The sequence below is a fragment of the Carettochelys insculpta genome, chromosome 6 (assembly GCF_033958435.1).
Source record: "Carettochelys insculpta isolate YL-2023 chromosome 6, ASM3395843v1, whole genome shotgun sequence".
Taxonomy (NCBI): Eukaryota; Metazoa; Chordata; order Testudines; family Carettochelyidae; genus Carettochelys; species Carettochelys insculpta.
In genome coordinates, this window is record NC_134142.1 from 71,498,063 (window position 1) to 71,510,113 (window position 12,051).

Consider the following 12,051-nt stretch of genomic DNA (forward strand, 5'->3'; position numbering starts at 1 on the left):
CCTTAGAACACAAGAAGCAGAAGGTCACTTTCATAACGGGTTCTACTACTGACATGTAGACTGACCAAGCACCAACTACAACCGCAATTAAGCAGCTTTCAAGCACTCCAAAGATAAGCAAAAATTTATAAAATAATGTCTTGCATATGCATTCCCCCTTAACTAGGCCAACGTGCACTAGCCTCAGGTACGGAAATGAAAAATTAATCACAAATCTGTATTACCAACTTAACTGAGCTTCATTATTAGGCTTTCCAATAATATTCACAAATATTTTCTATAAAGAAACACTAAACTTTCAAAGGAGAGGAAAAAAGGAGGACTGCAAATAAATTAACAGCCTACAGTTAAGCATAGAAGGAAAACTCACATGGTTCCAGGTAGAAAGAAAAAATGAAAAATCAAAAATTTAACTGAATAGTGTGAGGAACACGAAAACATGCAGTGATGCATACCCACACATCTCCAAACAAAACCAAGTTTCTGATGCCAGTTCAAACTATTAAAACTCATGTTTTCTATAAATAGTTACATATACAACTGTGTTAACATCAAATTAAAAGAAACTATTAAATTTGACTTTAAAAAAAATTCTCCAAAGTGACCTTTTAAAAACATCTTGTCTCTTTTTCCTACAGTAAGCCTTCAATTTTACAGACCCTAATTTAGTGGACTTTGGGAATAACCAACCAGCCGCCTCACCCCACCATTCCTGAAGTCCACTGGGGTCCGTAAAATCCTAAATCTACCAACCGCCCCCACCACCACCAAAAAAAAAAAAAAAAAAAGATGTAAGGTGACTTACCGGAGCCACCACCAGAGTCACCACATGCTCCTCTCACCAGTGCCGGAGCATGTACACGGGCAGACAGCACTCGCATACACATCCCCCCACCTTCCCCCTCCCCCGGTAGGAGAAGCATGTGTTGGCTCCAGCAGCAGCAGCAGCTCCTCAAAGCTGCAACAGAGTCTCCAGCCACAGCAGCTGCTGCCATAGCAGCAGTCGAGTCTCCAGACATGGCCAAGTCTCCAACCATGGCAGCCCTCAAAGCCGAAGTGGCACTCTAAGTGGAGTCTCCAGCCATAGTTCTGGTGGGGTCCAAGCCGCAGCTCCTTGAGCAGCAGCAGCAGCTCTGGTGAGCTGCCAGCATTTTTTGTGGAGGTGGGAGGACTGGGGAATCCTGGAGAGAGCAGGTGGGTACTAGGGTGAATACAAAGTAAACCCCTGGATTTATTCAACGTTTGGGTTTAAACGGACACCCCTCCCCAAATTAGTCTGTTAAATTGAGGGTTTACTGTACTTAGCAAGAAACAAATCACTTCCTAGTTCTAACAATTTCCTTTATCTCACTGTGTCCAGACCAGATATTTTAAAAATACTACCTGATAAGAAAGCTATGCAATCATTCAACCCCACTCCTCATCTTACTCTCTCTTTCTTGTTTGCAATAGAGTATTTGTACAGATTCTCCGGAACAAGTTTTTCCTGTGCAATCAGCAATTTTCTTTTGCCCCTTTCAAGTCTGTAAATCTGTCATCTAAATTAAAACTCAAACATTTTCCTCTCACTAATCTTTCTAATCACCTTCCTTTGATGATGGCCTCCTTGTGGCTCTACCAACTTCAAGGGAAAAAAGTCTCCATTCTAAATCGAGAGATAGTTTTCCTAATATGCAATAAACTACATACTCATACAGATGTGAAGGATATGTGGGCAGCACTGGCTTTCAGATTCATGAAATTTAAATTAACATGCAAAATTACTGTTGCCAAAACCTGATAGCTTTTTCTCCCTTTTTGAGAGTATAGCGCAGAACTTCCACCTTAATACATTTTAGACAGCAAACAGATGGCAAATCTAGACACACATGCTACACATCTACACTTGCATTCCTCTTTCAAAAGAGGAATGCAAATGAGGGAAATTGAAAATGCAAATGAGGCACTGATTTACATATTTTGTGCTTCATTTACATTATCTCTTTTCAGACCAGATTCTTTCAAAGGAAAACAAGCAGTGTAGATGGGGCTCTTTCAAAAGATAAACCCCATCTTCAAAAGAACCTTCTTCCAGAAACAAAATAACAAAATAAAATTTGGGGGGAAAAAAGCACTTTGAAATGGCACGGGCACTTTGCAGTGCCCGCAGCTACACAGCATGCTGGCACTTTGAAGTTTGACACTTTGAAGTTGCCAGGGGAGAATTTGCCTAATGAAGTGCTGCATATGCATCACAGCACTTCATTAGTAATCTCCCATCACCCTGATTACCATGCCCTCTTTGAAAAAAGGGAAAATGTAGACATAGCCTATATTAGTCAAAATCAGGATGCGCTGAATGGGTTCAAGCTATTAGACTGATACTTCAGCAGTAAAAGGATGGCGCCTAAGAAAACTCTACAAAATCCATCCACCACGGCTGCTTGACCCACTCTAATACAATAAAAATTATTCGCTGGCTTTATACTGCTTTCTCAAGACCACACCACCTCCTCCTCAAATTACTGGGGGAAATGTGTATATCAGAGACTACTGCTCCAACTCAAGACGAAAGCATCCATGAGAGAATGTTTGTCCACTCATGTTCTTGAGCAGAATTTCAGACATTTCATATTGGTTTTGGTTTTCACCAAGTATCAATCAGTGGTCACTCACACTGATCCTGAAGAATAAAATTAATTTTGTCCACATGAATTTTCTTCTTACTGGCAAAATGGAGGGTAATAGGATAAAAATGACAAGCTATGTACTAGTTGCAGAGAACAAACGTATCGTAGAACAAAAGGTTTCTACTTGTCTTACTGAAAGAAATACAAATGTGCTGACCTCTGTAAGAATTTGAACCGCACTGCCTGTGATTTGAAAAAAAAATTACTTGACATTTTGACTGTCTACACTGCACACAAATCTCACAAGCTAGAATGTCGAAAATCTAAATCGAAACAAGGGATTTCAAACAAACAGCCACACACACAAAACAGATGGCTGTACCGGTCTTTCGAAAGGGAGCAGCCACACAACAATGCAAGTCTTTTCGTAAGGGGCAGCAACACAGCAACGCAAGCGCTTTCGAAAGAACAAGCCAGGCAACACCACGTACGGGGTCGCATGGCTGACAAGCGCTCCCGGGTCTCACAGCCAGCCACCCCCTTGAAGGGCCCCTCTCAAACACCCCCACCCTGCACATACACAGCACTGCAGAGTTGTGGACAGCATTACAGACACCGTGCTCAGAGCAAAGGCTGCAGCCCTTGGAGCCCCAGCAGCTGCCTGAGGCCGACACCTCCACCAACATCGGGGCCCAGACGGCCATGGTCATCCTAGCCATGGTGGAAGCCCTGCAGCCCATGAACATCCCCCCTCCCCCTGACTGGGGTCCTGCAGGCCCTGACCAGAGGGCAACTGCTGCACCCTGTTACCAGTCCCCTATGGTGCCTCTGGAGACAGCCCAGCCGCAGGGACTGGTGGGAGAGGCTGGTACTAGGCCAGTGGGATGATGAAAGGTGGCTCCAGAACTTCCAAATGTCAAGGTAGACATTCATGGAGCTGTGCCAGTGGCTCACACCCACCCTGCAGCATGTGTACATCTGCAGGTGATCTGCATTCCTGGTCACGAAATGCACAAGGATTGCACTGTGGAAGCTGGCCACCCCGGCTAGCCACCTTTCAGCGGGACACCAACTTGGAATGAGCCAGTGTAGCCAGACATGAACCCCCCCCATTTGGCCTTCTCTTCTTCTCCCCCTCACTGGGAGAGACAGAGAGGGAGACAGGCAGCCTTTGATGCCCTGGGAACGCAGGTGTGCTGTCTCACCCAGACTCTCTACCATACACAGAAACCAGACAGTGAATGGGCTAGCTAATGGCTGCCCTTCTGGCTGATATCGGTAATTGACACGCCTGATCACTGCCCCAGGAAGAACAGGGAACCTCCGCCCACCACCTCCAAAGGTGCCCAATTGTCCACAATTCACAGGTGCAAATTGAGCCTTGCACCTTCCCTGGGAAACCTGGGGATCAAACACATTCCTCCCCAATTGGCCACTTGAAACCAGGAAGGAGCCTATGTGACAAAAGGAGTATAAAGAGGGGTTTGGCAGCCCACCCCCTTTGAGCACCGATCACCTACACCTGCTGGCCAGGTCCGGTATTGACTCCAGAGACTGGGGACGCCTGGTTCGTATCTACTTCTTCCCGAGGGATTGAGAGAAAGATTCTGGGTCACACCGGATCTATGAGGCAGGGGTAAGAATTACACCTGTATTACACTTCTTTCCTATAGGAATTGAGGGAAAGACTCTGGTTCCACCAGGTCTAAGAGGGAGGGGTGAAAATCACACCTGCAATGTGCCTTTCTTGTGTACACATTAATTGTATTAGTTTAAGCTAACTAGTTTGTCTAAAACTTTTAAGTTAAATTGTGTTGTTTCCCCTTTAAAAACCGTGGGTACTAACTTGTACTTTAATCATTTGTCTTAGTTAAATTGTTTCTATCTTTGCATAAATAAAAAGTAATTGTTAAAGCCTCTAATAAGTGTAATCTTCCTCTTGCTGCTGTACCCAAACTAAATGCAAACCAAAGAACTCAGCCTGCCCTGGCTGCTTAGCGTAGCGGCTGGTGCGGCATCACCCCCTTTGCCCCACCGGACCTTTAGCTGGCACCTGGGCATTGGCTCACAGCCAGGCCACCAATGGAGCCGTGCTCCTGGAGGTGAGCCAGGCCAGGGCCCCACAGCCACCCCAGGAAGGGAGAAGTGGGCAGCTGGGCAGGGGAGCCCTGCAAGGGTGGGTGCCCTGCAGGGAAGTGGGATAGAGCACGGAGGGCCATGGGGCTCCCCACTGTGCAGGCCCCACATCAATGCCCCTCTCACACAGGTAGTCAAGGCAAATCAATCGTGTGATCCTGCAGAGGGCCATCCACCTTGGGGACCTGGACGCTGCCTTGGAGGAATCACAGCCATTGGGTTTCCAAACTGCTTCGGCACCCTCAATGACACCCACAAAGCGACTCATGGCATTGACCACAGCACAGGCCGCTACATAAACTGCAAGGGGTACCACTCAGTGGTTCCTCAAGCCCTTGTTGATGCCAGGGGCCAGTTCACCAACCACGGTGTGGGCTGTCTGGGCGAGCCCACAATGCCCAGGTACTGTGCAACTCCTGGCTGGGGTGCTGCATGGAGGACAGCATGTACATCCTTACCCGGGAGCTCCCTGTGGGGGCTACCACAATGCCATGGTGCATAGTGGCTGATGGGGCATACCCATTGCAACCATGTCTGATGCGCCCCTACACAGGGTGCACCAACGCCAGCCAGCACACTTTCAATCACCGCCTCAACCACACCCACAATACCATGGAGTGGGCCTTCGGACACCTAAAGGCGTGCTTCTGATGCCTGAATGCGCTGCTGGACATCAGCCTCCCCAACATCCCTGGGGTGATCGAGTCCTGTAGTGCTCTGCACAACCTAGTGGAAGACAAGCACAAGTGTTTCATGCAGGCGTGGGCTGTTGATGGCAGCCCTGTGCCTCCAGGCACACAGGAAGAGGGTGAGGCATCTGGGAGGCCCTCCAGCTGGCCTTTGACTGGGACCCTCACTGATCCTCCCCCTAGCACCTTCCTCCAAAGTTAGCTTTGAAGTAAGGGAAAATGTGTGCAGACCTTCTGCTAGCTTCTTCAATGTAGTGCCTAACTTCAAAGTTAACTTCGAAGTTAGTTCCTAGTGTAGATGCACTCTATGAACCTTAAACATTAGTGTTAGCAGCGCCTCACAATTAATGTCATTTGTAAATATAATTAAAGTAAGATTCTACGATGAAAAATAATTCTCAAAATAATGTTGTCAGACGTTCATCTTGAAAGAGGTTTAGGCTCCTAAACCAGTTAGCTGTTGAAATACTGAGCACAGCAAAGCAAAAATACCTTTAACAGTCTGGCACTTAGCCTTGTGTTTTATTTTAAGCATGTAAGTAGACACACATTGAAGTTAACCCAACTACATATGCAAATAAAATTATACATAGGCTTTAGTGCCTAACTGGCTTGTTGCCCTATTAATGGACCTGCTCTGTCCAATACCTCATTTTCCCTTGAAATATCTGTAATTATACTAGCTTTATATGTCTCTCTGCATTCACAGATCTCAATGCAAGATACAAAGGAAGTCAGCATCATTATCCTCATTTACCAGATAAGAAAAACCCAGGCACAGAGAGGGGAAGTAACTTGCCCATGTTCACCCAACAAGGCTATCAGCAGTCAGAACATAAAACAAACTTCCTGAGTCCCAGCCCAATGCCTTATCCACTAGGCCAGGGGGTGTGCAACTTGGGGGGGTGGGGGGCGCCCTTGGAGTGTGTGCGTAAACTTTCAAAATGGGGGTGGCACAGCACAATCTGCTCTCCCGCCTCCCCCACAGGAGCCCTCTGCTGCCTCCTCTCAACCTCTGTCAGCTCAGCAGTGCTGCCCTGTGCAGCACTGCCTGCTTCCCTGCCTCTGCGTACTGTCAGCAGAGGGCAGACTTAATTTCGGGTTCCCCCAGGTAGGGGCCTCTGAAGCCTCTCTGGGCTAGGATATCCTGTGCTGCCAGCCCTCCTGCTCCCTAGGGGTTCACTATCCCCTGGGACGGCTGAAATAATTTCTGGACTCGCCCAGCCCAAGCGGCAGAGTTATCTGAGTAGGGGATAAGCATTTACTGGGACAGTCCCCTTTTGTTCAGCTTCCCACAAGGCTTTAAAAATAAAATAAAGTGCAATTATGTTGATCTTTTGTTTTGTTCTTGTATTTAACTTTGCCCAGAAGGGTGGTGGGGGCGGCTTTTAAAACAGCAAGATAAAGAGTTTTTATATATACAAAGCACTCTGCACCTCATTAAAATTTTGAAATGTGACTTGTTATGTACGTATATTCACATTTATATACTGATTAATAGTCCTTACATTCTACATATTTATTTTCTTATACATGCTGAAAGATTTTGTGTTTTTTGTTTTGTTTTTGTTTTTTCCTCCTTGTGAACATAACTGAAATTTCTGTTGGTTTGGATTTTATTAGACAGGTTGGGAAGCTCTGTCTAATTACAGGGATGAAAAGCGGGGGGGTGAAGTAACACGTTTGTTCACTAGACCACACTACCATCTATACAGTTGAAAAGCCCTTCTTATTCATCTTGAATCATTCAGTTCTTCTTGCAAGTTGAGGTCAGCATGATTGTCAGTAACAAGAATCCTAAATTTGCTACAACAAAAATGAATTTAAAAAAGAAATAGACATTCACAAAATAAACTTTTCTGTCTGATTGTAAAATAACCTTTCACTTTTTGAGGGAGATCTAAAACATATAATCAAAAATGAAAAAATAAAAAGCAGCAAATCCCACAATTAATTTCTAAAAATACATGTTGGAAACCAGTTTCAACAAAAAAAACAGACTATTTTTTTGAAGGGATTGACTGAAATTCAAATATAATGTACGGGTGACCTTATGGCCTCACTGAAGTCCATGGTAAAACTCCCCTTGATTCCAGCGGGGTCAGAATTTCAGACTAAGTATCCATGCTGTGTGTGTCATCTAGATATTTGAGTGTGAGAAAACACAGAAGAACATTTACCCATCTTAATTTTAATAAGAATTATTACAACAAGTTCTAAAATCTTTTGCTTCCAGTCTCATAAAATCCCTTAAAAGCACTGAAGTAAAAACCAAACCATTTAGTGATAAACATTCCCATATCCAGCAGCTCCAAGACTGGGAGGTTGCTGGATATTCAAATATTCTGAATAGCAGAGAAGAGTCTGAAGTGGGTCTTTCCCACAAAAGCTCACCACCTAATAAATTATTTGTTAGTCTTTAAAGTGCTACTGGACTGCTTTTTTGTTTTGATAGTATATAGACTAATATGGCTCTCTCTCTGTTACTGAATAATAGAGAAGTGTACTTAGCAATGCATAACACTAAAGAAAAGCAAGATTAGACAGTAAGAAACCAACAAAAATGCATGCAGAGTACTTTATTTACTAACAACATTAGTGCTGTACACTGTAAATTTAAATTACAACAAGACGTCCTGTGGCACCTTACAGACTAACATATTTTGGAGCATGCATTTTCGTGGGCAAAGACCTGCTTCATCTGATGAAGCGGGTCTTTGCCCACGAAAGCTTAAGCTCCAAAATATCTGTTAGTCTATAAGGTGCCACAGGACATCTTGTGGTTCTCGAAGATAGAGACTAACACAGCTACTTCTTTGGTACTTGTAAACTTACATTGTATTTGCTGTATATATTTTAATTTACTTTCACTGCACTGTACTTATGGAAAATGTTACTGAAAACTTACTTATGGTTAAAATGCTGGTTATTTGAGAGTTCCGGATGATTGAATGCTAGATATGAAAGAGTTTACTGTAATATGGAAACAATAAGAAACACCACTGGTAATTACTTTTATTTAACAGACAAAGCTTGCCACATTTTCAAGTGGTATAATTAGCAGGTGTTAAAGAAACTGTAATGCCCTATTGCCATATCATTTAGACAATCCCATGAATAAAGAGAATGTTTGTTTTAACAAGTAGTGTTCACATAACAGCTAAAAAGCATGAGATTAAATTATTTAAATAGCAATATTTATTCAAAGTGCTTAAAGATGCACAGAACATCTGCTTGTTTTTAGGATAATAGCAAAAATATGGAGATCATCTATTTGAAGCAAACTTATACTAACTAAACCATTAGCAGAAGAACAATAAACTAAAATTAAATTAAACTAGCTTGAGTAGGGAAGTGATACTATCCTTATATGTAGCTAAGCAACCCCACACTGTACAACCCCAGAATTTTCATTTCACAGACAGTTTTGGCTTTTCATTTTTTCAGAACAGTTCTGCAGGTCCATACCAGGGCTGTCATAACCTACAAGCAGTAAAGCTAAGATCACATTATAGAAGAAATGGCCATTTCTTTTGTGTCCATCACATCTCTAAATTCCAACTCCTCCTATTCATGCAATCCACTGGGCCTCTCAAAATGAGGTCTGTACAACAACACTCATTCAAGGAGTAAAGGCTGACTGTGAAAGATATGACAAACATGGACACATCTTGAGACTATTACATTTCACTTTACAAATATTATCTGTATGTTTGAGCCAGCACTTGAAAGCATAAAAAACACTACTGTGACTATCTATCAAAATAGGCCAGACAACAGGGACACACAAAATATTTACAGAGTGTATCAACAAGTGTTTAATGTATCTCTGTGTTCTCGGGTCAGTGGTTGGGGTCCCTGCTGAATTTGGAATCATTAAGACATAATTAATGAAAAGTCCCCAGGCTGGTTATGCAGAAGCCCAGACTTTGAAGCTTTACCCTCAAACAAGAGTAGCAACTGGTTTTACCTTTTTCAGGAGGCCTGGAAACAAAGCTGGTGTTTGCGGGTTTAAATGCCAAGGTTGAAGTGACAGGCAACAACAGGGAAAAGCACAAAGGGTCACTGTGCCTTTCCCAAATGCGGGGGGAGGGAGGAGGAAGGAAGAGGACAAAAGCCAGTGCCTTGCCTCTTCCAGCCACGTTGCCTGGGATGCTCATCACAGTGGTTGTATTCTCCCAATGCAGGCAGCTTCCAGCCATGCTGACTGCTTGGGATGCTCCCCAATGCACTGCAGCAGCTGCACTCTCCCAGACAGTGCCTGTGCTGCAATGAGTAGTGTTCCAGGCAGGCAGCACAGCACGGCTGGAGGCTCACTAAGAGAGTGCATTAAGTGTATCCACATGCCAGAAGAAAGGGAGCCAGCACAGCAGGACATAGCTCCCCTCACTCCAATCCTGTCAGATAACATGGGATAGGGAAAGTGTAGGGGGTCCTGGACTGAGTGTGGGGATGAGTTACATGTGGTGAGTTACACTCCCCACCTTTAGCTAGTGCCCCTTTATGTCTCTCCTCACTTCTCCCCACTGCTGAAGGTGTGGAAGGGGAACTTTGGGAGCTACAATCTAACACAACCTGATAACCAAGAGAGGGCAAACCCTTAGATGGTAGTTTGAAAGATTCTGAAAACGATCAGAAACTCCCAAAATGACTGACAAGGGTCCTGTGGTAAGCTTAAATATGTGCTTAGATCCTTTTATTGTTTTATACTTTACCTTCATATACTTTTGTCATTAAAGAAGTCCTCTGCTTCCACTCACTTGGAAGAGGGGAAAGCAAGCAGAAGTAATCAACATGGATACACCAAGGGCAAGTCACGCCAAACCAATCGGACTAGCTTCTATGATGAGGTAACTAGCTCTGTGGACACAGGGAAGTCAATGGATGTAAAATACCTTGACTTTAGCAAGATTTTGACACAGTCTCTCACAACATTATTGCCCATAAGTTAATAAAGTGTGCATTGGATATATAGACTGTAAGGTAGATAAAAAGCTGATTAGATAGCCTGACCCAACACGTAGCAATCAATAGCTCAAGGTCTGATTGGTGGACAGTTTCAAGTGGAGTGCCCCAAGGATCGGTTCTAGGGCCGGTACTGTTCAACATCTTTATTAATGACCTGGATGAGGGGATGGATTGCACCCTCAGCAAATTTGCAGATTACACTAAGCTAGGGGGATAGGTAGAAACCTTGGAGGGTAGGGATAGGGTCCAAAGTGCCCTATATAAATTGGAGGATTGGGCCAAAAGTAATCTGATAAAGTTCAACAAGGACAAGTGCAGAGTGCTGCACTTGGGACAGAAGAATTCCAGGCATTGTTAAGGGGCTGGTGACCAACTGGCTATATAGCAATTAAGCAGAAAAGAACCTGGGCATTACAGTGGATGAGGGCGCTGGACATGAGTCAACAGTGTGCCTTTGTAGGCAAGAAGGCTAACAAAATATTGGGGTGCGCTGGAAGGAACATCTCCAGCAGATCTAAAGAAGTTATTATTCCCCTCTGTTAGGCAATGGTGAGGCCACATCTGGAGTATTGCATCCAGTTCTGGATCCCGCAATATAGAAAGGCTGTGATGCATCAGAGCAAGTCCACTGAAGGGAAGCAAAAATGGGTTGGTCAGATGAGTGAGGATGAGCTGACCGTGAAATAACAGTATGAATGAAATCTGATGCCTGTATGATTAAATAATAAAAGATGCCGGCTCAGACGTCACTTGGGTAAACAAAGTCCGCAACGCTAATCGAGTGATCAGAGTTGGGTTGATAAGTTGGCTACCGAAAGAAAATTACAACTAACACCTATGCTATCAATTGGAACATGGAACGCCCAAAAACTGTGGGAGACAGGAAAATCAGAGCTGCTTCGGAAGGAGATGGAGAGATAAAGATGTGATGTACTTGAAACGAATGAGGCAAGAAACTACTAGAGTTTACTATGGAGCATGAGATGGTGATCTGCAACACGAGACTCCAACAAAGGGACTGCAGAAAGTGGACATGGTGATTGAATGACAAGAAATCCAAAAATATGAAAGATATGATTTTGATCAGAAGAAGATGGGTGACATCAATACAGCAGTGACAACTTTCCAAGGACTGGACACAGACTGAGGCCACAGTCTAGTGATCGCAAACATCAAGATATCAGAGAGATAGCCATGTTAGTCTGAATCTTTGAGAACAACAAGAAGCCCTGTGGCACCTTATAGACTAACATATATTTTGGAGCATAAGCTTTCGTAGGCAAAGACCACTTCATCAGATATATGAGTGGGGGCAAAGACGAAGCGGGTCTTTGCCCACAAAAGCTTATGCTCCAAAATATGTTAGTCTATAAGGTACCACAGGACTTCTTGTTGTTCTCGAAGATTCAGACTAACACGGCTACCTCTTTGATACTTGTCACCATGCAAGGCACTGCATTTAGACATATTGGCTACGTCTACACTCGCACACTACATCAAAGTAGCCTCTTTCGAAGAAAGACATTGAAATAGACTACTTCGACACATATCGTCTACATGTCCTCCAGGGCTGGTGCTGTCAACGTTCAATGTTGAAGTAGCAATGGGGAACATCGAAAGGAGCTGCCCCGGAAGGACATGAAGAGAGT

The 12,051-nt window shown here is 44.0% G+C and overlaps 1 protein-coding gene across 3 annotated transcripts in view; it reads right to left on the bottom strand.

Moving 5' to 3' along the window:
• FUT8 (fucosyltransferase 8) overlaps positions 1 to 12,051 on the bottom strand; it is a 228,983-nt gene that overhangs the window by 141,190 nt on the left and 75,742 nt on the right. The gene's annotated exons all lie outside the window — the stretch shown is intronic.